This window comes from Palaemon carinicauda, chromosome 20 (genome assembly GCF_036898095.1).
Source record: "Palaemon carinicauda isolate YSFRI2023 chromosome 20, ASM3689809v2, whole genome shotgun sequence".
Classification (NCBI taxonomy): domain Eukaryota; kingdom Metazoa; phylum Arthropoda; class Malacostraca; order Decapoda; family Palaemonidae; genus Palaemon; species Palaemon carinicauda.
The window spans coordinates 114,836,888-114,860,266 of NC_090744.1; the positions used below are offsets into that span (position 1 = coordinate 114,836,888).

General features: G+C 38.6%; 1 protein-coding gene across 3 annotated transcripts in view; it reads left to right on the plus strand.

Moving 5' to 3' along the window:
• The first annotated feature begins 2,813 nt into the window (after positions 1-2,813).
• LOC137614394 (erbin-like) overlaps positions 2,814-23,379 on the plus strand; it is a 101,235-nt gene continuing 80,669 nt past the window's right edge. For 2 of the 3 annotated variants that reach the window (XM_068344188.1, XM_068344190.1), the window contains exon 1: positions 2,814-3,047. The gene's annotated coding sequence lies outside the window, so the exon portion shown is untranslated. The remainder of the gene's footprint in view (positions 3,048-23,379) is intronic. The other variant, XM_068344189.1, reaches the window with a different exon arrangement.

The following is a 23,379-nucleotide window of genomic DNA, read 5'->3' on the forward strand; positions in this document are numbered from 1 at the left end:
GATATATATATATATATATATATATATATATATATATATATATATATATATATATATATATATATATACATATATCTATATATATATATATATATATATATATATATATATATATATATATATATATATATATATATAGTTTCCCCTGTAACAGGATGCAGTTATGAGCACTATATATATCGATCTTTGCTAGTTCATTGCAGGACAAAGGCCTCAGACATATCCTACACGTGTCTTTTATGCTTTCATGTCTATACCAGCAAATTTTCTTAGCTCATCATTCCATCGTCTTCTCTCCCTTTCCCTGATTCGTCTGCCATCTCAAGGGGTTCATTCTGTTCTTGTTCACACACACACTGTGTGTGTGTGTGTGTGTTTTGTACTTCCTGTGACAGATGCATAAGAACGTCCAAAGACAAACAGGTGGGGGAGTCTTAAAATAACGTGTGACGTAATGACCGGTCTTTGCTTGCTTTTAACAGCTGTTTTCCCACAATCGGTAAGACAAAATACAGAGTATATTTTTTGTCTCAGAAAGAGACCAATGTGACGAATAACTCCCATAAAAAGGATTGTATTAACTATGAAACCTCCTCATTCTTCTAAAAAGAATATAAACATTATAAGGAAATCAGAAGAAATGGATAGTCATTGGTTTTAAGTTAGTAGTATGTTTACGAATATATACATTTGTGTATATAAGATATTATTTACACAGGGTCCCAGAATAAACAAACACACACACACACACACACACACACACATATATATATATATATATATATATATATATATATATATATATATATATATATATATATATATATATATATATATATATATGTGTGTGTGTGTGTGTGTGACTCAGACAATTCTTATTTTTCTAGTTTCCCCTGTAACGGGATGCAGTTATGATTATATATATATATATATATATATATATATATATATATATATATATATATATATATATATATATATATATATAAGCATGTATGTATGTGTATGTATATATAAGGCTTCTTCGTTCGTCCCTGTCATATTGTCATGGTCAGTGAATGCATTCCATTGATAATCACAGACGTATCATAGATGAATGGCCAGTGTGTGGCTAAATAAACTATTCATACACGCTTTATTGAAGCTTACTTTCAAAACCACGTACTTTCTCGCGAAATGAGCTTAATAACAACCTCATTCTAAGAATAGGAAAGAAGACAAAGAAAGAATAAAGTAAATTCTTGGCCTTGACAAATGTAACAACAATGGGTAATTATACTATTCACGGTCTTGAATGACTTAAACTAGCAATTTTTGCTTGGCTGCAGCTAGAAAGTTATTTGATCTATTTCTATAAACCTGGTATGCTCGTCTCATAGAATAAGGAAATGGGTTTCAAACAGTTATACTAAGTAAATAGAACTTAAAAATATATAAAATCTCTGAAATGAACTGCTTACTTGGCTGCAGCTAGAAAGTTATTTGATCTATTTCGATAAAAACGGTATGTTCTTCTCATAGAATAAGGAAATGGGATTTTAGACAGTTAAACCAAGTAAATAGAACTTAAAAATATATAAAATCCCTGAAATGAACTGCTCATTATCATCTTCAAAGTCCGTAAAAGGAAAGTAAGAGTAGCCTCGGATGCCTTGTTCAGTGGTCTGTGGTAAAGAAACACTAAAATCTTCTCATAGAATAAGGAAACGGAATTTCAAACAGTTAAACCAAGTAAATATAACTAAAACAACATAAAATCTATAAAATGAACTGCTCATTATCATCTTCAAAGTCCGTAAAAGGAAAGTAAGAGTATAGCCTCGGATGCCTTGTTCAGTGGTCTGTGGTAAAACACTAAAATGATTTGATATTCTGTCGGCAACACTCCAATTTAACCCAATGTGGGTGAATGCATTGGATGATCTATAGATCTTAAGAGGAGTGAATCGCCCGGTTTGTACAAGGATACTGATCCCAATAATTTAAATATGAGACTAGAGAATAAAAAAAGCAAAACATGCACGGTTAATATTAGGAAAAAAAATGCACTCATATGTAAAATCGATGATGCTACCAGAGTTGCCAGGTTTTCTAAATGAGAAAAGGTCAATTTCTAATCAACAGAGGCTTTAAAAGGTCAACCCATTAATAGAAAAAGGTCAAAAATATAGTATTTAAGGGCCGGCTTTTTTCATATTACTAAAGGCCAACCTATTTAAATACAAAAGGTCAAATTTGAGTTTTTTTAGGCCGGAAAAAAGGCCAAACTGGCAACCCTGGATGCTACAGTTGTCAAGACGTTAATAATGTCAAATCGATTTGGGCCAAGAAGCTATGAAAGTCTCCTTATTTATAAAAGATATGCCTTTATAAATTTATAACTGATAATATATGACTTGGAAAGTATGAAAAAAACGGGAAATAAAAGCACATTAAAGAGGAATTCATGAAAATGAGTCACTTAATGTGATCTTTCCTCATCCTACTCTTCTTCTAGGAGGTGTCGGTCTCGTGGGAAGCGTCATTCAGGGTTGCCATGCGTACGATAATTATCGTACATGTACGATTATTTTGGGTCCGGAACGATTTACGATACATACCTTAGGTACATACAATGTATGTGTGTGTGTTTAATTAAACAATTATACTAAAATACCTTGAAATAAGCTATATATGTTACTCCTTAATAATCTTGTTCAAAGTGTGTACGATAATTTTGGTTTTAAAAACGATAATTTTAAGGCTTATGTACGATAATCCAGTTGAAATAATCTGGCAACTCTGGCGTCATTTCACGTCAGTGTTTTGTTGACGTTTGTCCCGGTGTGTCCACCTGTTACTTTCTGTGTCTGTGATCTGTCCCCTTTTTGCTTGATATATCAAAGTGATTTTTTTCGTGGAATGAAGTTTGGGGGGGAGTCTTGGGGTAATTATTCGAGGGTGGAATGATTAAATTATGATTTAGCGAACGTGTGAAGATTGGATTAGGAAAATTAAATCTTCCCTCGAATGACACCTGCTACTCGAAGGTATATATCCTCTCGGAGGTAAGTCTTAGGGTTAAAATCAGATAATGATGACTGATTTTATCACCCAATTGGGTTTTCTTGTAGTTTAGATCATCAGTAAATTCGTTAGACGTGAAAAGTAGTCTTTGGTGTTCTGATAGGCTATCTAGCTCGGCATGGCATTCCTCGCCCACACCCGATGGAAAAGAATCTAAGATTCTGTTTGGTATCTTACGCATAGACATAGCTTAATTCCATCATAAATTTACTGTTGGAGAAATATTTTCTGGTATTACCCCTTTTCTAATAACTTGTACCTATAGAATAACTCCCTGGAAATATAAATATACCTCTATCTCATTTTCTATAGACGTTCATAACTTTTTTTTATTTTTTGTAAAGTTAACTTTTGTCTACTATGCATTGCGGACCTAATTCTAAATAAATTTTTTTTCAGATGTTTTTCTACCTAAAACCCATTTGGTTTTCCCTCTGGGAACCCTTATAATTGTTATTATATGGGTGATAGGAAATCTCATGAACAGGTGGTTTGCCCCCCAATATTCATGGTCTGAAATGAATAAAACAAAGATAACGAATAGGAAAAATATATGGTTCATATCAAGTACATTATTATGTATTTACCCATCATGAGAAAATAACAAATTGACAAAGGTAAGCAGAAAACTTACTGGTAATTAAATCAACTAAATCATTGACAGGAAAAATGAGATTAAAAAGGCCCTTGAGAATATCATCATCATCATCTCCTCCTACGCCTATTGACGCAAAGGGCCTCGGTTAGATTTCCGCCAGTCGTCTCTTGTCTTGAGCTTTTAATTCAATACTTCTCCATTCATGATCTCCTACTTCCTGCTTTATAGTCCTAAGCCATGTAGGCCTGGGTCTTCCAATTCTTCTAGTGCCTTGTGGAGCCCAATTCTTAATACGTGGTAAACTTCAAATGGAAATGTGGTTATAAGCTTTGCTGATCAAAAGATCGGAGATGAGGTCGTAAACAAGATTTGAACCGTGGATACCGACACCGAGACGAGGAGAATTGGGAAATTAGAACTTAAAATGATAATACTGTATGTACCATATTATTATTGTTATTATTATTATTATTATTACTAGCCAAGCTACAACCCTAGTTGGAAAAGCAAGATGCTATAAGCCTAAGGGCTCCAATAGGGAAAAATAGCTCAATGAGGAAAGGAAATAAATAAATAATGAGGATGAAGTATTAAAGGCTTTGATCCAAAGGAGTCGTTGCCTGGCCCTTGTTCAAAATGTAGAAGAAGAGATAAGTCTGATATTTGAGAAAAGTGCTGCAGGTGGGACTGCCCACTACTTGTTGAAATATTCAATCTGTTGGTGATAAAACAATTCAAATTTGAGAATTGGTAAAGGAGAAATATTTCCTTCTATAAAAAGCTGAACTTGTTCTGAAGGGGTTCAATAATGTCTATTTGGCAATAAACACCAGTTATGTAGTATGATATGCAAAATACCTAAGAATATATATTATTATTATTATTACTAGCCAAGCTACAACCCTAGATGGAAAAGCAAGATGCTATAAGCCCAAGGGCTCCAACAGGGAAAAATAGCCCAGTGAGGAAAGGAAATAATGAAATAAATAAGTGATGAGAATAAATTATTAATACTGTATATTCTAAAAACAGTAACAGCGTCAAAACAGATATGTCCTATACAGTATAAACTATTAACAACGTCAAAAACAGATATGTCATATATAAACAATAAAAAGACTCCTGTCAGCCTGGTCAACATAAAAACATTTGCTCCAACTTTGAACTTTCGAAGTTCTACTGATTCAACTACCCGAATAGGAAGATCATAGGATGATAAACTAAAATTTTAGGGCATGTAGAGAGTAGGGTTCCCTTATTTGATGGATCCAGGAAAGTCCTTGAAGTAAAGGAAATAATCTTACCTAAATTGGCTTGTCTTTATTGGGGATGATGCCCCCCTTCTAAGCCTTCAAGTAATCATTACCAGGATTGTAATGTTGGCCGGTGAGGTGCTGTTCTACAAACTACCTGACCCCCTCCCCCCTGCAGAGGAGAGGGATATGGCATCTGAGGTTGGGTTAGGAGAGAACGGAAAGATTCATCAGTAGGTGATGAGTGCACTGGTAAACATATACACAATACTGAATAGTGATTGACTAAAAGTTAAAAGGTCCATTGAAAGTTTTGTAGTTATCGGACAATCTAGTAATAAGCATTTATTGTGATTATTTCTCGAATATTATAAATATTGCGATTATTTCTTGAATATTATAATTATTGTGATTATTTCACGAATATTATAATTATTGCGATTATTTCACGAATATTATGATTATTGCGATTATTTCACGAATATTATAATTATGATTATTTCTCGAATATAATTATTGTGATTATTTCTCGAATATTATAATTATTGTGATTATTTCTCGAATATTATAATTATGATTATTTCTCGAATATAATTATTGTGATTATTTCTTGAATATTATAATTATTGTGATTATTTCACGAATATTATAATTATTGCGATTATTTCACGAATATTATGATTATTGCGATTATTTCACGAATATTATAATTATGATTATTTCTCGAATATAATTATTGTGATTATTTCTCGAATATTATAATTATTGTGATTATTTCTCGAATATTATAATTATGATTATTTCTCGAATATAATTATTGTGATTATTTCTTGAATATTATAATTATTGTGATTATTTCACGAATATTATATATATTGCGATTATTTCACGAATATTATAACTACTGCGATTATTTCACGAATATTATAACTACTGCGATTATTTCACGAATATTATAATTATTGCGATTATTTCTTGAATATTATAATTATTGCGATTATTTCTCGAATATAATTATTGAATGACCGCTACTGGACATTTAAAAAATTGCGGGTTTTAGGTCTCCACTCAGATGAACTACATCATTCAGCTCGGGCGACCATAAGCCAGCCGGGACTATCACAAGCCCCCTTTAATCTCACCCCCCAGGCGCCACCCTGAGGAGTACCCCCTTGGTAGAAGGTCTCACACTATCCGTGTCCTGGCTGGGACGCGAATTCGGGACCTCTGAAACAGAAGCCCGCGACGCTACCAACCTAGCTTTCAAGTTGACATCATTTGGTATAATTCAAACTTTGAAGACCTCCATTCACTTAAGATTCTTTGATTTTCACTGCTTACTCCTCAAAACGTATTTGGAGGAATTCTTAGGTTAAGTATTGAGTATAAATTACAACTTTTCAATATTAAACTTACCCGATAATCATGTAGCTGTCAACTCCGTTGCCCGACAGAATTCTACGGGAGGGATACGCCAGCTATCACTATACTAGAAGGGGGTGTACTCACAAGCGCCACCTGTGGCCAGGTACTACAGTACTTGTTGTTGACGCCACCTCACTTTTTCCTCTGTCGTGCTTCCGGCAAGACGTTCTTGGATACGCTTATGATTTTGGAGTATTGTTCACGGTTTGGTGAAGTATTTCTCTAAAATTTGCAGCTATTCGCTATACTGGAAACTTCTATATTAGCTTAGTTAGCTTTTGGAATTAATTTGATTATTTATGGTGACGAAGAGAGTATGAACTCTCTTTCACCTTTAAATGGCCGACCCTTCCCTTAGACGGAAGTGTTGGTGTCTAAGAGAGTATAGACTCTCTTTCTTAATTTTGCTTAACAAAAGTTATAGATTTATTTTATATCTCTCCGCCTCTTATAGGCCTCTTCGATTAACTTCCTTTTATTATAAACTTATTAAAATTAATTTTTATATTTGTTTATATTCGACCTTCCTAATAGTAGGCGGTCTTTTCTTGGTACCGAAGTTAATTAACTTTGAGCCCGTCATTTCGGTTTTACCTGTTAACATATTATGCTATTTTAATGTCTTTGAAAGAATTTCTTTTATAGTCTCGTATTTTTTTAAAGTTGATCTAACGTTTTGTTTTGTCTCTGCAGTTGTTGACGTTCAGAACGTTCAACTTGCGCTCTATCGTTACGATAGAGAAAGAATTTTCACGGTTTCACGTTGCATAAGAGTAACCGTGTCTAGCGTTTTGTTCATTCTTTCTTAACTTAATGGTTTTAATCCTAATAAAGGAACTTTTCATTTTGGGAAATATTTCAGTTTTTTCCTTTAACAATAATATGTTTTAACGATATATATGATTGGGCTCTTCTCTCAGGTTCTAAGTCAAGAGAGAGAGAGAGAGAGAGATAGAGACGGAGGGAGAAAGAGGAGGATAAACGTTTCATTCAAGCGAGTAACGTTGTTATCGTTTTTGCTCTTCTCCCTAGTCTCTTTAGGGGAAGAAGGTAAACGTTTCTAGAGTGATCTAGTGTTTAGTCTCTTTCCAGCCACTGAATTATTTATCTTTCATTAGATTTTTCTGTTACATTGTAATTCTGTTTTCGCAATTTACTAACTTTTGAGAAAGGATAGAATTGCGTGTTTCAGGTACAAACCACTTAAAGTTTCGAGTTCAGTGAAATAAGTGCAAACAGAAAATCAAAGTGATAAGTGATTAGCGCAAAGTGTGTCAGTGTTGTGCGTGAGGGTACTTCTGTGCGCGCCAGTCGTCCTCCCAGTCCGGGACCTCTTGCAAGCTCCCAAGCCCAGGGGAGAAGCAATGTCGAAGGGCAAAAGGGTTCAGCAGGCCTTGATCGGCGCACAGAAGTATCCTCGGTGGTTGCGGGCGTGTCTTACCGAGACCGTCACTCCCACCCGCAGACGATTGACCCCTTATTTTGCTCGTCTGCAGAAGAAATTTAGGGGAGAAAACGCTGGTCTCAGGTCTCAAGACCTCTTAAACGTAAAGTCCAGACCTATGCCAGACGTACGAAGTTAGAGTTCAACAACCCGGATGCAGTCATTGGGTTAGCTCTGACTCGCCGCAGTCATCAGTTGAATGCACTCCGCCTAAGAGGAGTAAGGTTCTGCCGCAACAGATCTCTGCTGTTAAGGCTTTACCTCAGCAGACCTTAGTGTCTGCCGACCCCAAGTTGACTCTACTGCAGTCCATGCAGTCACAACTTTCGGTCTTGATGCGTGAGTGTCGGGCTGAGAAGGTTGCGCCTCCGCCTGCGCTCGCTCCGCCTGCGCTCGCTCCGCCTGACCGCAGGCCTGCCAGGCGTACGATGTTGAGCCACGTTATGAGTTTACTGATCCCAGTGGTGTGCAGCTCCCTCCGCCTTCCTTAAGGCAACCTCAGCAATGGGAACAGGAGGCTTATACCTCTCTTCCTCCGCTTCCACTTGCTGTTCCACCAGTGAGGCAACACTCGCTTGAGGTACAACAACCTCTCCCATCCATGAGTCAGTCTCCTCAGCTCTCGCTGCAGCGAGCTCAACCCTCCTCAGGGCAAGCACCTCAACAACTTAGCCTTGCGCCTCAGGAGCCTCAACTTGCGAGACTTTTACTGCGTTCTGCGCAGCCACTGCCTTTTCGCTCTCAGCTCACACCGCAGGAACCTCAACTCGTTCCTCAGGAACTTGCTACTGCGCATCCGCCAACCACTCAGCAAGCGCAACCCTTGAGTTCAGCCACTCATGCCAGGAGTCAGCCTCCTCCACCCATGCGCCTACCTTCTGCTACTTCTTTTGATCAGCCTTTGCAGACTGAGCCTCAGGTGTTCCCTCAACAGAGTCTTGAAGAGGAAACCACAACTATTGTTGTTCCAGCTCGTTCTGACTCTGCTGTTCAGCATACCTTACCTCCATTTTCAAACATTATGATAATGGAGGTTATTTGTATTACTTATAAAAATATATTTGTATTCCTTGCAATATATTTTTAACAATATCGCAAAATATGGCAAAAATATGAATCATGAGTTATGAATGTAAGGTAAATATTATGTTGATATTAAAACCCCATGCAAGCATGCATAAAGCACTCTAGCACTGGTCATGGAATTTCTGAGAAATGTTAAACGCCATGCACACGCTCTGCTTACCTTACAGCATGCTCTACATACAGCATGCTCTGCTTACAGCATGCTCTGCATACAACATGCTCTGCATACAGCATGCTCTGCATTCAGCATGCTCTGCATACAACATGCTCTACATACAGCATGCTCTGCTTACAGCATGCTCTGCATACAACATGCTCTGCATACAGCATGCTCTGCATACAACATGCTCTGCATACAGCATGCTCTGCATTCAGCATGCTCTGCATACAACATGCTCTACATACAGCATGCTCTGCATACAGCATACTCTGCATACAACATGCTCTGCATACCTTACCGCATGCTTCTCAGTCACACATCTTTGGTTGTTGCCAACTCACTAGACTGGCAAGCAGTTTCATAACATTGCCTTCTAGTCTGCTGCTTTTGCACCAGTGAAACCCTCACTGAGAGAACTTAGCTTTTCTAGGATATGGTCCCTGTAGATGAGAAAGTTCTTTTCTCCCTCCTTCTGATATTCCCTTGAGGACTCTGTCATTTGGAGGGAGCCTTTAGCTGCGTAGCCTCCTATGGACTTTTATTTAAGCATAACATGCTTCCAGGGAAGGTAATGGTTCCACTTCAGTCGCTAATCCCGTCTGTTACCACACCTGCTCCCATAGACCTTGAGCTGTGTTGCAAGACATGCAGTCCAAGCTTAGTCCTTGTTAGAGGATTTTTTGTTTACGGAGTCAATGTGTCACGGGGAAGACGTTCAACAACCAGCAGAAGTGACTTGTTGTGACGCAGTGCGGCAACCTCAGCAACCCGATAAGGAGTTGTCTGTACGACCCAGACAGTCTAGACAGATTCGGGTTGTCACTGTACTTCCTCGCTTGCCCATGGTTGACAGTTCACAGACTGTGCAGCAGTACCATGATCTTGTGTCCGGCTCCGTCAGACGACTGGCTTTTAAGAGCTCTCACAAGTCGTCGCTGTCTGGAGATTTTCAAATGGACTATGGATCTGACCAAGGAACTGGGCCTCCTGGTCAATTTTGAGGAGTCTCAGCTCGTCCCATCCCAGACCATTGTCTCCTTGGGTATGGATCTTCAGAGTCGAGCTTTTCGGGCTTCTCCGTCGGCCCCAAGGATCTTCCAAGCCCTAGAATGCATCCAGAGCATGCTGAGAAGGAACCGATGCTCAGTCAGGTAGTGGATGAGTCTAACAGGGACACTTTCATCGCTGGCCCTGTTCATCGTGTTAGGGAGACTCCACCTCCCCCCCCTTCAGTATCATCTAGCTGCTCACTGGATAAAGGACATGACGCTAGAGACGGTCTCAGTTCCTGTTTCCGAAGAGAGGAGGTCTTCTCTCGCGTGGTGTAAGAACAGCTTTCTTCTCAAGGAAGTCTACCTTTGGCTGTTCAGAAACACGACCGCCGTCTCCTCTCGGACGCATCAGACACGGGCTGGGGTGCGACTTTGGACGGACAAGAATGCTCGGGAACATGGAATCAGGAGCAAAGGACACTTCACATCAATTGCAAGGAGTTGTTGGCGGTTATTCTGGCCTTGATAAACTTCAAGTCCCTCCAGCTTAACAAAGTGGTGGAGGTGGACTCTGACAACACCACAGCCCTGGCTTACATCTTCAAGCAGGGAGGGACTCTTTCGTGGAAGTTGTTCTAGATCGCAAGGGACCTACTCATCTGGTCTAAAGATCGAAAGCTAACTGGTAACGAGGTTCATTCAGGGCGGTATGAATGTCATGGCAGATCACCTCAGCCGGAAGGGTCAGGTCATCCCCACAGAGTGGACCCTTCTCAAGAATGTTTGCAGCAGACTTTGGGCCCTGTGGGGTCAGCCAACCATAGATCTGTTCGCTACCTCGATAACCTAGAGACTCTCTGTTGTATTGTTCTCCGATTCCAGACCCAGCAGCAGTTCACGTGGATGCTTTTCTGCTGGATTGGTTCCATCTCGACCTGTATGCATTCCCGCCGTTCAAGATTGTCAACAGGGTACTTCAGAAGTTCTCCTCTCACAAAGGGACACGGCTGACGTTGGTTGGCTCCGCTCTGGCCCGCGAGAGAATGGTTCTTAGAGGTACTGCAATGGCTGGTCGACATTCCCAGGACTCTTCCTCTAGGAGTGAACCTTCTAAGTCTACCTCACGTAAAGAAGGTACACCCAATCCTCCACGCTCTTCGTCTGACTGCCTTCAGACTTTCGAAAGACTCTCAAGAGCTAGGGGCTTTTCGAAGGAGGCAGCCAGAGCGATTGCCAAAGCAAGGAGAACATCCACTCTCAGAATCTATCAGTCTCAAGGGGAAGTCTTCCGTAGCTGGTACAAGACCAATGCAGTTTCCTCAACCAGTACCACTGTAACCCAGATTGCTGACTTCCTGTTATATCTAAGGAAAGTAAGATCCCTTTCAGCTCCTACGATCAAGGGTTACAGAAGTATGTTGGCAGCGGTTTTCCGCCACAGAGGCTTGGATCTTTCCACCAACAAAGATCTACAGGACCTCCCTAGGTCTTTTGAGACCTCAAAGGAACGTCGGTTGTCCACTCCAGGCTGGAATCTAGACGTGGTCCTAAGGTTCCTTATGTCATCAAGATTTGAACCTCTCCAATCAGCCTCTTTTTAGGACCTCACATTAAAAACTCTTTTCCTCGTGTGCTTGACAACAGCTAAAAGAGTAAGTGAGATCCACGCCTTCAGCAGGATCATTGTTTTCACATCTGAAACGGCTACATGTTCCTTGCAGCTCGGTTTTTGCTAAACGAGCTTCCTTCACGTCCTTGGCCTAAGTCGTTCGAGATCCCAAGCCTGTCCAACTTGGTGGGGAATGAACTGAAGAGAGTACTTTGCCCAGTTAGAGCTCTTAGGTACTATCTAAAAAGGTCTTAACCTTTACAAGGACAATCAGAAGCCTTATAGTGTGCTATCAAGAAACCTTCTTTTCCAAGTTCTAAGAACTCAGTTTCTTACTATTCAGGCTTCTGATTAGAGAAACACATTCTCATCTGAAGGAAGAAGACCTTGCTTTGCTGAAGGTAAGGACACATGAAGTGGGAGCTGTGGCTACTTCAGTGGCCTTCAAACAGAGCCATTCTCTGCAGAGTGTTATGGATGCAACCTATTGGAGAAGCAAGTCAGTGTTCGCATCATTCTATCTCAAAGATGTCCAGTCTCTTTACGAGTACTGCTACACCCTGGGACCATTCGTAGCAACGAATGCAGTAGTAGGCGAGGGCTCAGCCACTACATTCCCATAATCCCATAACCTTTTAACCTTTCTCTTGAATACTTTTTATGGGGTGTACGGTCGGCTAAGAAGCCTTCCACATCCTTGTTGATTTGGCGGGTGGTCAATTCTTTCTTGAGAAGCGCCGAGGTTAAAGGTTGTGATGAGGTCCTTTAGTATGGGTTGCAGCCCTGTATACTTTAGCACCTTTGAGTTGATTCAGCCTTCCAAGAGGAACGCTGCGCTCAGTAAGGAAGACGATCTTATTAAAGGCAGAGTAACGGTTCAAGTCGACTTCCTTACCAGGTACTTATTATTTCATTGTTATTGTGGATAACTGATTATATGAAATACGGGATACTTAGCTATCCTTTAGTCTTGTACACTGGTTTTTCACCCACCCCCCTGGGTGTGAATCAGCTACATGATTATCGGGTAAGTTTAATATTGAAAAATGTTATTTTCATTAGTAAAATAAATTTTTGAATATACTTACCCGATAATCATGATTTAATTGACCCACCCTTCCTCCCCATAGAGAACCAGTGGACCGAGGAAAAAGTGAGGTGGCGTCAACAACAAGTACTGTAGTACCTGGCCACAGGTGGCGCTTGTGAGTACACCCCCTTCTAGTATAGTGATAGCTGGCGTATCCCTCCCGTAGAATTCTGTCGGGCAACGGAGTTGACAGCTACATGATTATCGGGTAAGTATATTCAAAAATTTATTTTACTAATGAAAATAACATATTTGATGCACATTAACTTCAAGGAAATTACAAATTGTATTATATGGTGCTATAATTTCTTGCCAAATATACAAACCAATTATTTTTCTAGTCGAGTATCTTGTCTTCCATGCATTTCTGATAATTATTGTTGTTGCAAACCAATCATTTGTGTGTTTTCTTCCTTCTCCCTATACAAAAGAATGTATTACTGTATTTCATTTTGAATTTTTTTTCAATTTCTGAGATTTATAATTTTAGTTAGATTTGTGTTTTTATCCCCGAACGTTCGTAAGTTTGGGACCTTACACTAATAGCAGATATATGTAAACCACACCAAATCCAGTATGAAAAATAGCTCGTCCGTTTTATTGCAAACCATCGCCAGGGTTTTCCGATGAAAGAGAACATACAAAAAGGGAAAATCGGCGTTGCGTCCTAACCTGAGGGTCCGTGTCGTTATCCTTAATTACTGGGGATGGGGCTCTGGCCTCCTTGCAACCCCCCCCCCCCCCCACCACAACATGACCGATGACGGCGATTTATCACTGCATGATTAAGATATTTACCTCCACCTACAAAGTTGGAAGGAGGTTATGTTTTTACCCCTGTTTGTGTTTGTTTGTGAAAAGCTTCCTGGCCACAATTTTAATCGTAATGAAACTTGCAGGGATTAACTATTATGTAAAAAAGCTGGAAATTTTTAAATTTTGGAAGGTCAAGGTCACCGTCAAGCAAAATGTTCAGTTCACCTATTCAGCCATAAGTTTGGACTTCGTTGTCACAGAGACTTCAAACCTGGTTCATATTTACTTACTTTACTTTTACGGGTTTATTTCTCGCCCTCCATTAGACACAAAGTCTGTTCAGGCGGGCCTTGGTGTGTGAAAATAATTTCTTTCCAGTTAATATTTTGCTCTGTATTTTATCAGTTATTTCGCTAGCATTTGTATTCAGGCTTAATAGTTTTCAGGTCACTATTATAACACTTTCTAAAAAGATAAGTCTTCAGGTTTTTCTTGAAAACTGCCACATTATTGCTATTCTTGACATCAAGGGGAAGGTCGTTGAAGAGTTCTGCGCTCTACTGAGTTCTCCTATACTTTTAAAAGTCTTTAGCGTCAATGATACTCTATTCTAATTATATTTAAGGGAGAATATAATTTGTCTGCTGTAAAGCTTACTTTTTTATTTTTATTTTTGTTTTAGATTTTTAATACTTGTGTTCAATTTCCTATCACAACTTTCTAGCATGAGTCTTTTAAAACCATTAGAACTTGTGAAAACTTTCATAATATTCTTCTCACTTCACATCAGATACTAACAAAGTAAGCTATTTTTATTAAATTAAAACCCTTTAAAATGTTTGAAGCGAGGCCATTCGCAATACCTGTATAAGGAGTTGTCATACAAGTTAACTCATATTTTTATGGTAATTATATTGTACAAATATAGTAAGAGACATCATATTTATAATGGTGGTAGTTTTTTTTTTCTTCTATAAATGGATCTATAGTCCATTTATTTTAGCGAGGCAGATTTGCACCGACTCGCAGTGTTGCCCTTTTAGCTCGGAAAAGTTTCCTGATCGCTGATTGGTTGGACAAGATAATTCTAACCAATCAGGGATCAGGAAACTTTTCCGAGCTAAAAGGACACCGTTGCGAGTCTGTGCAAATCTGCCTCGCTAAAAGAAATGGACTATAGTGAAACAGGAATAGTTTGGTTTCTTACCTCTCAATTTTTTTTTTCTTTTTTTTTTCAAAAATAAATTTGTACAATGTATTTGAATATTAGAATGAATGTATTGTAAGAGTACTCTACTATACAAAATACAGAAGTTCCTCAGCTTACAAACTTAATTGGTTCAAAGAAGCTGTTTTTAAGTTATGTTGTTTGCACGTTGAATGTTTTTAAATTTTGGGCTAGGGTAGGCCTAACCTGAATCCTATGCCTATGATTTTCATATGAAATAAATATCAGGTTATTACAAATGTAATTTTGCTTACTGTATTTGATAATACAGTATTGTCTTATTACAGTATTTCTTTATCTTATCTTTGTAATTTTCAATTATATTTGTATTTGTATCTCGGAATGTTTTTAAGTTAAGGACCTTCTGCAGTGAGAGAGAGAGAGAGAGAGAGAGAGAGAGAGAGAGAGAGAGAGAGAGAGAGAGAGAGAGAGAGAGGAAGAAAGAGAGAGTGAGAGAGAGAAAGAGAGAGAGAGAGAGAGTGAGTGAGTGAGTGAGAGAGAGGGGAGAAATAGTAATGCCAACGAGGAATAATAGTCGTACTATTAGCCTACTTCGCATTCATCCTGACATTTTGAACATCTGGGCGTCCTACTTCCCATAATTGTCCAGATGTGAAAGGGCTTGGGTGTACTAAGCAGGCATCATATGAAAATAAAATGGAGCTTCTTTATAGAAGTTGAATTTTCTTATGAATGAATCTAATGATTTTATGTTGAAGATTCAAGATTTTATTGTAAAGACTTAGTAGGGTGTTATTGTTATCTGTTATGGTAATGGCGTTGATTTATAATGTTACTGCTGAATTTAGAAAGGTATAGTAATTATAACTTTGTTCTCATTTTATTAACCCTTTTACCCCCAAGGTATTTGGAAATTTCCAACCCTTAACGCCCAGGGGTTATTTTTTTTCAAGCACATTTTGCAGTATATTTTTTTTAAAATTGCTCTAACAGCCTTAATTTTTGTTATAGAGAGGTCAGGTTGGTCTCATTCTCTTGGAAAATGTCTGAATTTTCTCAAAAATTTTTCAAAAATATGCAAAAAAAAATAGCATTTTTTTGCAAGGACGTACCGGTACGTCCATGGGGTAAAGGGATGAGTTTTGTGAAACGTACCAGTACGTCCTTTGGGGGTAAAAGGGTTAACAACTGTTTCCTTTTCTTTTATTAATATAGCAATTGGTTGTTATATGGTTATGAGTAATGTTGGTTGTTACAGTATTATTATTACTAGCCATGCTACAACCTTAGTTAGAAAAGCTGGTTGCTATTAGCCCAAGGGCTCCAAGGGGAAAAATAGCCCAGTGAGGAAAGGATAAGGAAATAATATGGAAATGGCAGTAGTTTATAATGTTACTGCTGAACTTAGGAAGGTACAGTAATTATAACTTTTTCATTTTATTAACAACAATTTCTTTTTCTTTTATTAATAATGTAGTAATTGGTTGTTTTATGGTTATGAATAATGTTGGTTGTTGTTATTATTATTATTATTTGCTAAGCTAAAACCTTAGTTGGAAAAGCAGGATGCTATAAGCCCAAGGGCTCCAACGGGAAAAGTAGACCAGCAAGGAAAGGAAGTATGGAAATAAACTAAATAAGAAGTAATAAATAAAAAATATGAAATATTTCAAGATCAGTAACAACATTGAAATATATCTGTTGTATATAAACTATAAAAGAAAAGACTTATGTCAGCCTGTTCAGCATAAAAGCACTTATAACAAGTTTGAACTATCAAAGTTCCATCATCTCAAGCACCAGATAAGGAAGATTATTCCAAAATCTGGTCACAGCTGGAATAAAACTTTCAAAATACTGTGTAGTATTGAGCCTCATGATGGAGAAGGCAAGAATGTTAGAATTAACAGCATCCCAAGTACTACATACAGGATGGTGCAGTCTGGGAAGATATGAATGTAAAGGATGGTCAAAATGATGAAAAATGTTTGCAACGTACAAATAACTCGCTGAACATTAGTTGTCGTCGTCTTTGTCTGCATCTTTTCCCACTTTTATGTTGGGTCGATGTTTCTGGCCAGTGTTCTCCATCTACCTCTGTCCCACACTTCATCATCGGTTAATCTCACAATCCCTACTGGTCATATTGGTTTTGGCTAATTTCTCATGGCCGGATGCCTTTCCTGCCGCCAACCCTCCCCATTCACCCGGGCTTGGGACAGGCACCAAGTTGAGGCTGGCTTGCCCCCCTCAGTGGCAGCGATTAATATCCAGCTTAGGAATCGGTAATTTGACAGATTACAAGTTTACGTACAGTACAACAAATTGAAATGAGACACATCAACTGAAGACCAGACAGGAAAACAGTACGGTATTGAAAACATAGTAGAGTGAGAGTCGAAACATAACCTCAGGATAGACTGATCACCAAAATTTTAGGTCTCAATAAGCCGTCTTTGTGCAATTGAAGAAACAGTTTGAACATGTCTCAAATGAGTTTTGTGTAATTAGAGACCTTGCCAATGCAAAGATCTGGATATTGAGGAGCCACTGTCCTTGGTGTACTTACAATCACAAAGTTTTGTCAGGGTTCAACTTCATACCCATAATTACACAGCTTTGCTAGATATCTATTAAGGGATTCAACAACCCGAGATGTACATAAAGATGGAATTCATGCAAATAAAGTAGCAACATTTATGAGTGTATACCTGAAGTCTGTAAAGTAATAAGCTGCGAACACTACCCTAAGAAACACCAGATATTGCATTCCTATACTTACTATGGTGCCCATCAACTTCTATTCTTTGCCTTATATTACTTGAGACTTCAATAATGATGCTGGTAAAGACCCACTTACTCCCACCTGTTTAAGTTTTGAAAATAAGGGCCTCATGATTGACACAGTCTTTAGAGGTAATTTTTTGCTTCCATTTTAAAAGGTCTCTGAAATGGCATGTTGCGTGGTATTTTAAAAGCATTACGCTCATTGTTGCCTTCCTCCTAATCTGGATGACATTTAAAAAAAATCTGTAGCAACCCATGATCAACACATTTCTTTTATCATTGAATTAGGAACTTCATCCCTTCCCTCCTCCTCTTTTATAAAAATGTTATTGGCTACCTTTTTTTTCCTGTGGTGAGTTCTGTATTGCAGTATTGCAGTTTTCTACCAACTCCTCAACATATTCATCATTTACGTCATCCTTGTGGACTTTCTTAGTGAGAGAATGTTCTCGACCCCAGTCTGAATCTCATGCTCAGAATCGAGCCTTCAAAATCTTTATCTGCTAGGCAGTTAGGACAAAGCTTTTCCAGGCCGAATTCATTGCTTTGAAAGACACTTCCCTCATGCTTTGTCTTGGTGCAAAATACTGAAGTAGTCCTTCCAAAACTCTGTGAGTGTGAACTTGATATCAGAGGTGACCATAAAACACTGTTGAGAAAGGGCTTTGTGTAAAGCTTATTAGAATTAAAAATTACTTGTTGGTTAATGGACTGGAGGAGAGTTGAGAGGGGGTGGAGGAACTTGACAGTATTGGAGGAAAAATACTCTACCAACTTGTCCTCCAAACCTGAGAAAGAGGGCCTTAAGTGGTAAATACTTCTACAGGCAATATTTTCTCACACAAGGCCTAAATGGATAGTGTACCCACTCAAATGAGAAACTCCCTGGTTACCAGGGCTTTATTGTAGTCCCTTCCTATTACTTTTAGCTTCTTCATATCTTCTTGAGAACTCTGTGGTATTCAGAAATAAATAAGTAGTGGCTTCATTTTAAAGTCCCTACTTGCATTCCCACACATCAACATGGTTATAGTCCATTTCTTTTATCGAGGCAGATTTGCACAGACTCGCAGCGGTGCCCTTTTAGCTCGGAAAATTTTCCTGATCGCTGATTGGTTAGAATTATTTCGTCCAACCAATCAGCGATCAGGAAACTTTTCCGAGCTAAAAGGGCACCGCTGCGAGTCGGTGCAAATCTGATCGCTAAAAGAAATTAACTATAGTTTATCCTTCATAGGTTCTTTGGCCAAGCAAGGCCTTTTCTTCCTGGGTGTTGAAGGTCCTCTTTGTCATTATTTTTCCAAAAGGCCTGTTTCATCACATTTGAAAGCTTATAGGGGAATACAGCCCTTAGACCCAGCAAAGCCTTCAAATTCTCAATTTTTTGGGCAGATGGCTTGTCTGAACTGGCACCCCCCATGCCTATATATGCCACTTATCTTTGCCTTCACTAAAATCGAGGATATGTATTCACCCATGTCTGTTTTGTCAGTGTATTTGTTTGTTTGTAACTACACAAAAACTATTGTACCGATTTTGACCAAACTTGGTAGTCATGTAGGGTATGACCCAATGGTGAATCTGTACCATTGTGGATAAAGTACGTCAAAGTACAAGTACACAGCAGATATTAAAATAATTACAATTTTAGGTAAATGGCAAATATTTTGTTAACTTTTTTGTGTGAATAAAATTACGCAAATACTACAGAACTTGGTGGATATGTGGGGTATGACCCAAGGACTGATCCATTAGATTTTGAATGAAATACATTGAAGTACAAGTATGTAGTAGTTAACCCTTTTACCCCTGGGCTATTTGGAAATTTCCAACCCTTAACCCCCAAGGGGTTATTTTTTTCCCAGCATATTTTGCAGTATATTTTTTTTAAATTGCTCTAACAGACTTAATTTTTGTCATAGAGAGGTCAGGTTGGTCTCATTCTCTTGGAAAATGCCTGAAGTTTCTCAAAAAATTATCAAAAATATGAAAAAAAAACTTTTATAGCATTTTTGCAAGGACGTACCGGTACGTCCATGGGGGTAAAGGGATGAGTTTTGTGAAACGTACCAGTACGTCCTTTGGGGGTAAAAGGGTTAATAGTACAATTAATGATATGTAATATATTGTTCATTGATGATGTACTTCACTCTTTAAAATATATCTGAAGTTCTGAACGTTTCAAAAATTAACTATACATTTGGACGGTTATTCACAAACAAGCAAGCCAGAATTACCGTATAGCCGTTATCTTTGATCACATGACTTGCGAAAAAACCAGAGGCTGTGAAGATGAGGAAGGGAAGAAGCTTGTGGTGTGTACAGTATTGGCATACTCGATGACTTGCACTTATGCAGAGTTGTCAACAGTTTTTGGGATTTAATCCTCTTGTGTGTTTCAGAGATCTTGAATGGAGGAAAAAAATTGGAATTTTGTAATAAGTTTAGTCTTTTCCATAGTCATCAAGGCGAACTGAGTGCTTCGTCTTAACTCTAATAGTGTTAAAAGTACAGTATGGTATTGCAATTTTTAAATAAAAACAAGTATTGTACGGCATTACGTTAAGTTTGGACAAAATTTAAATGAAAAATTCTCTCTCTCTCTCTCTCTCTCTCTCTCTCTGTTTTGTGTTCAGTTATATTTGATCGTACTCTCTCTCTCTCTCTCTCTCTCTCTCTCTCTCTCTCTCTCTCTCTCTCTCTCTCTCTCTCTCTCTCTCTCTCTCTCTGTTTTGTGTTCAGTTATATTTGATCGTACTCTCTCTCTCTCTCTCTCTCTCTCTCTCTCTCTCTCTCTCTCTCTCTCTCTCTCTCTCTCTCTCTCTCTCTCTCTCTCTCTCAAATATTGATTTCTTGACACTACGATAGGTCAAAAGCACCCCCAAAAGGATTGGGCACGAATGATTAACACTTCTTTGGTCTATATACAGTGAACCCTCGTTTATCGCGGTAGATAGGTTCCAGTCGCGGCCGCGATAGGTGAAAATCCGCGAAGTAGTGACACCATATTTACCTATTTATTCAACATGTATATTCAGACTTTTAAAACCTTCCCTTGTACGTAGTTCTGTTAAAAACTACCCTTTAATGTACAGAACACTTAATGCATGTACTACAGTACCCTAAACTAAAACAGGCACAAATATTAAAGGTGATTTTATGTCATGCATTTCCTAAACACGCTAAAAAGCACGATAAAAAATGGCAACCAATGTTTTGTTTACATTTATCTCTGATCATAATGAAGAAACAAACTGGAGGTAGAGCTTTGCTTATTACCCAGACATATTTCCCATACTTTTCCCTTAGAACTACATCACATCTTCCTACTTTAAATATATATATATATATATATATATATATATATATATATATATATATATATATATATATATGTGTGTGTGTGTATATATATATATATTTTTCAATATTAAACTTACCCGATAATCATGTAGCTGTCAACTCCGTTGCCCGACAGAATTCTACGGAAGGGATACGCCAGCGATCGCTATACAAGAGGGGGGTGTACTCACAAGCGCCACCTGTGGCCAGGTACTGCAGTACTTCTTGTTGACACCACCTCAATTTTTCCTCTGTCGTGCTTCCGGCAAGACGTTCATGGATACGCTTATAATTTTGGAGTCTTGTTCACGGTTTTTGGTGAAGTATTGCTCTAAGATTTCAGCTTTCGCTATTCAGGAAGTTTTATTATTAGCTTAGCTAGCTTTTGGAATTAATTTGATTAATTATGGTGACGAAGAGAGTATGAACTCTCTTTCACCTTTAAATGGCCGACCCTTCCCTTAGACGGAAGTGTTGGTGTCTAAGAGAGTATAGACTCTCTTTCTTAATTTTGCTTAACAAAAGTTATAGATTTATTTTATATCTCTCCGCCTTTTATAGGCCTCTTCGATTAACTTCTTTTTTTTATAAACTTATTAAAATTAATTTTTATATTTGTTTATATTCGACCTTTCCTAATAGTAGGCGGTCTTTTCTTGTACCGAAGTTAATTAACATTGAGCCCGTCATTTCGGTTTTACCTGTTTACATATTATGCTATTTTAATGTTTTTGAAAGAATTTCTTTGATAGTCTCGTACTGTTTTCAAAGTTGAACTAACGTTTTGTTTTGTCTCTGCAGTCGTTGACGTTCAGAACGTTCAACTTGCGCTCTATCGTTACGATAGAGGGAGAATTTTCACGGTGTCACGTTGCAGTAAGAGTAACCGTTTCTATCGTTTTGTTCATTCTTTCTTAGCTTAATGGTTTTTGAGCCTCTTCCCATTCAACTTTGAAATAACAAATGACAATAATAACACCTCATTACTTTCATAACTTGCATTTGTAATCATATACATGTATGCCTACACAAACATTATGATAATGGAGGTTATTCGTATTACTTAGATAAAAAAATATATATGTATTCCTTGCAATATATTTTTAACAAATCGCAAATATGGCAAAATATCTTCAAAACAAAAATGAATCATGAGTTATGAATGTAATGTAAATATTATGTTGATATTAAAACCCCATGCAAGCATGCATGAAGTAATGCAGTGTTGCCAACAGGGCGAGTTTCCCTGTCCTGAGGTGAAGTAGATTATAGATCGTATATTTAGTGCAGCTTAATTCTACGATTATCATGCCGGCTATCAAATTCATCAACAAAACAGTCTAAATCAATTCCCTCGGCACGTGCACTTTCATGGACAGTAATGCGATATTACTCAATCTAGCACTGGTCATGGAATTTCTGAGAAATGTTACACACCATGCAACATGCTCTGCTTCTCTTACAGCATGCTCTACATACAGCATGCTCTGCATACAGCATGCTCTGCATACTGCATGCTCTGCATACCTTACCGCATGCTTCTCAGTCACACATCTTTGGTTGTTGCCAACTCACTAGACTGTCAAGCAGTTTCATAACGTTGCCTTCTAGTCTGCTGCTTTTGCACCAGTGAAACCCTCACTGAGAGAACTTAGCTTTTCTCGGATATGGTCCCTGTAGATGAGAAAGTGCTTTTCTCCCTCCTTCTGATATTCCCTTGAGGACTCTGTCATTTGGAGAGGAGCCTTTAGCTGCGTAGGCTCCTATGGACTTTTATTTAAGCATAACATGCTTCCAGGGAAGGTAATGGTTCCACTTCAGTCGCTAACCCCGTCTGTTACCACACCTGCTCCCATAGACCTTGAGCTGTGTTGCAAGACATGCAGTCCAAGCTTAGTCCTTGTTAGAGGATTTTTTGTTTACGGAGTCAGTGTGTCACTGGGAAGACGTTCAACAACCAGCAGAAGTGACTTGTTGTGACGCAGTGCGGCAACCTCAGCAACCCGATAAGGAGTTGTCTGTACGACCCAGACAGTCTAGACAGCTTCGGGTTGTCACTGTACTTCCTCGCTTCCCCATGGTTGACAGTTCACAGACTGTGCAGCAGTACCATGATCTTGTGTCCAGCTCCGTCAGACGACTGGCTTTTAAGAGCTCCCACAAGTCGTCGCTGTCTGGAGATTCTCAGATGGACTATGGATCTGACCAAGGAACTGGGCCTCCTGGTCAATTTTGAGGAGTCTCAGCTCGTCCCATCCCAAACCATTGTCTACCTGGGTATGGATCTTCAGAGTCGGGCTTTTCCGTCGGCCCCAAGGATCTTCCAAGCCCTAGAATGCATCCAGAGCATGCTGAGAAGGAACCGATGCTCAGTCAGGTAGTGGATGAGTCTAACAGGGACACTTTCATCGCTGGCCCTGTTCATCGTGTTAGGGAGACTCCACCTCCCCCCCCTTCAGTATCATCTAGCTGCTCACTGGATAAAGGACATGACGCTAGAGACGGTCTCAGTTCCTGTTTCCGAAGAGAGGAGGTCTTCTCTCGCGTGGTGTAAGAACAGCTTTCTTCTCAAGGAAGTCTAC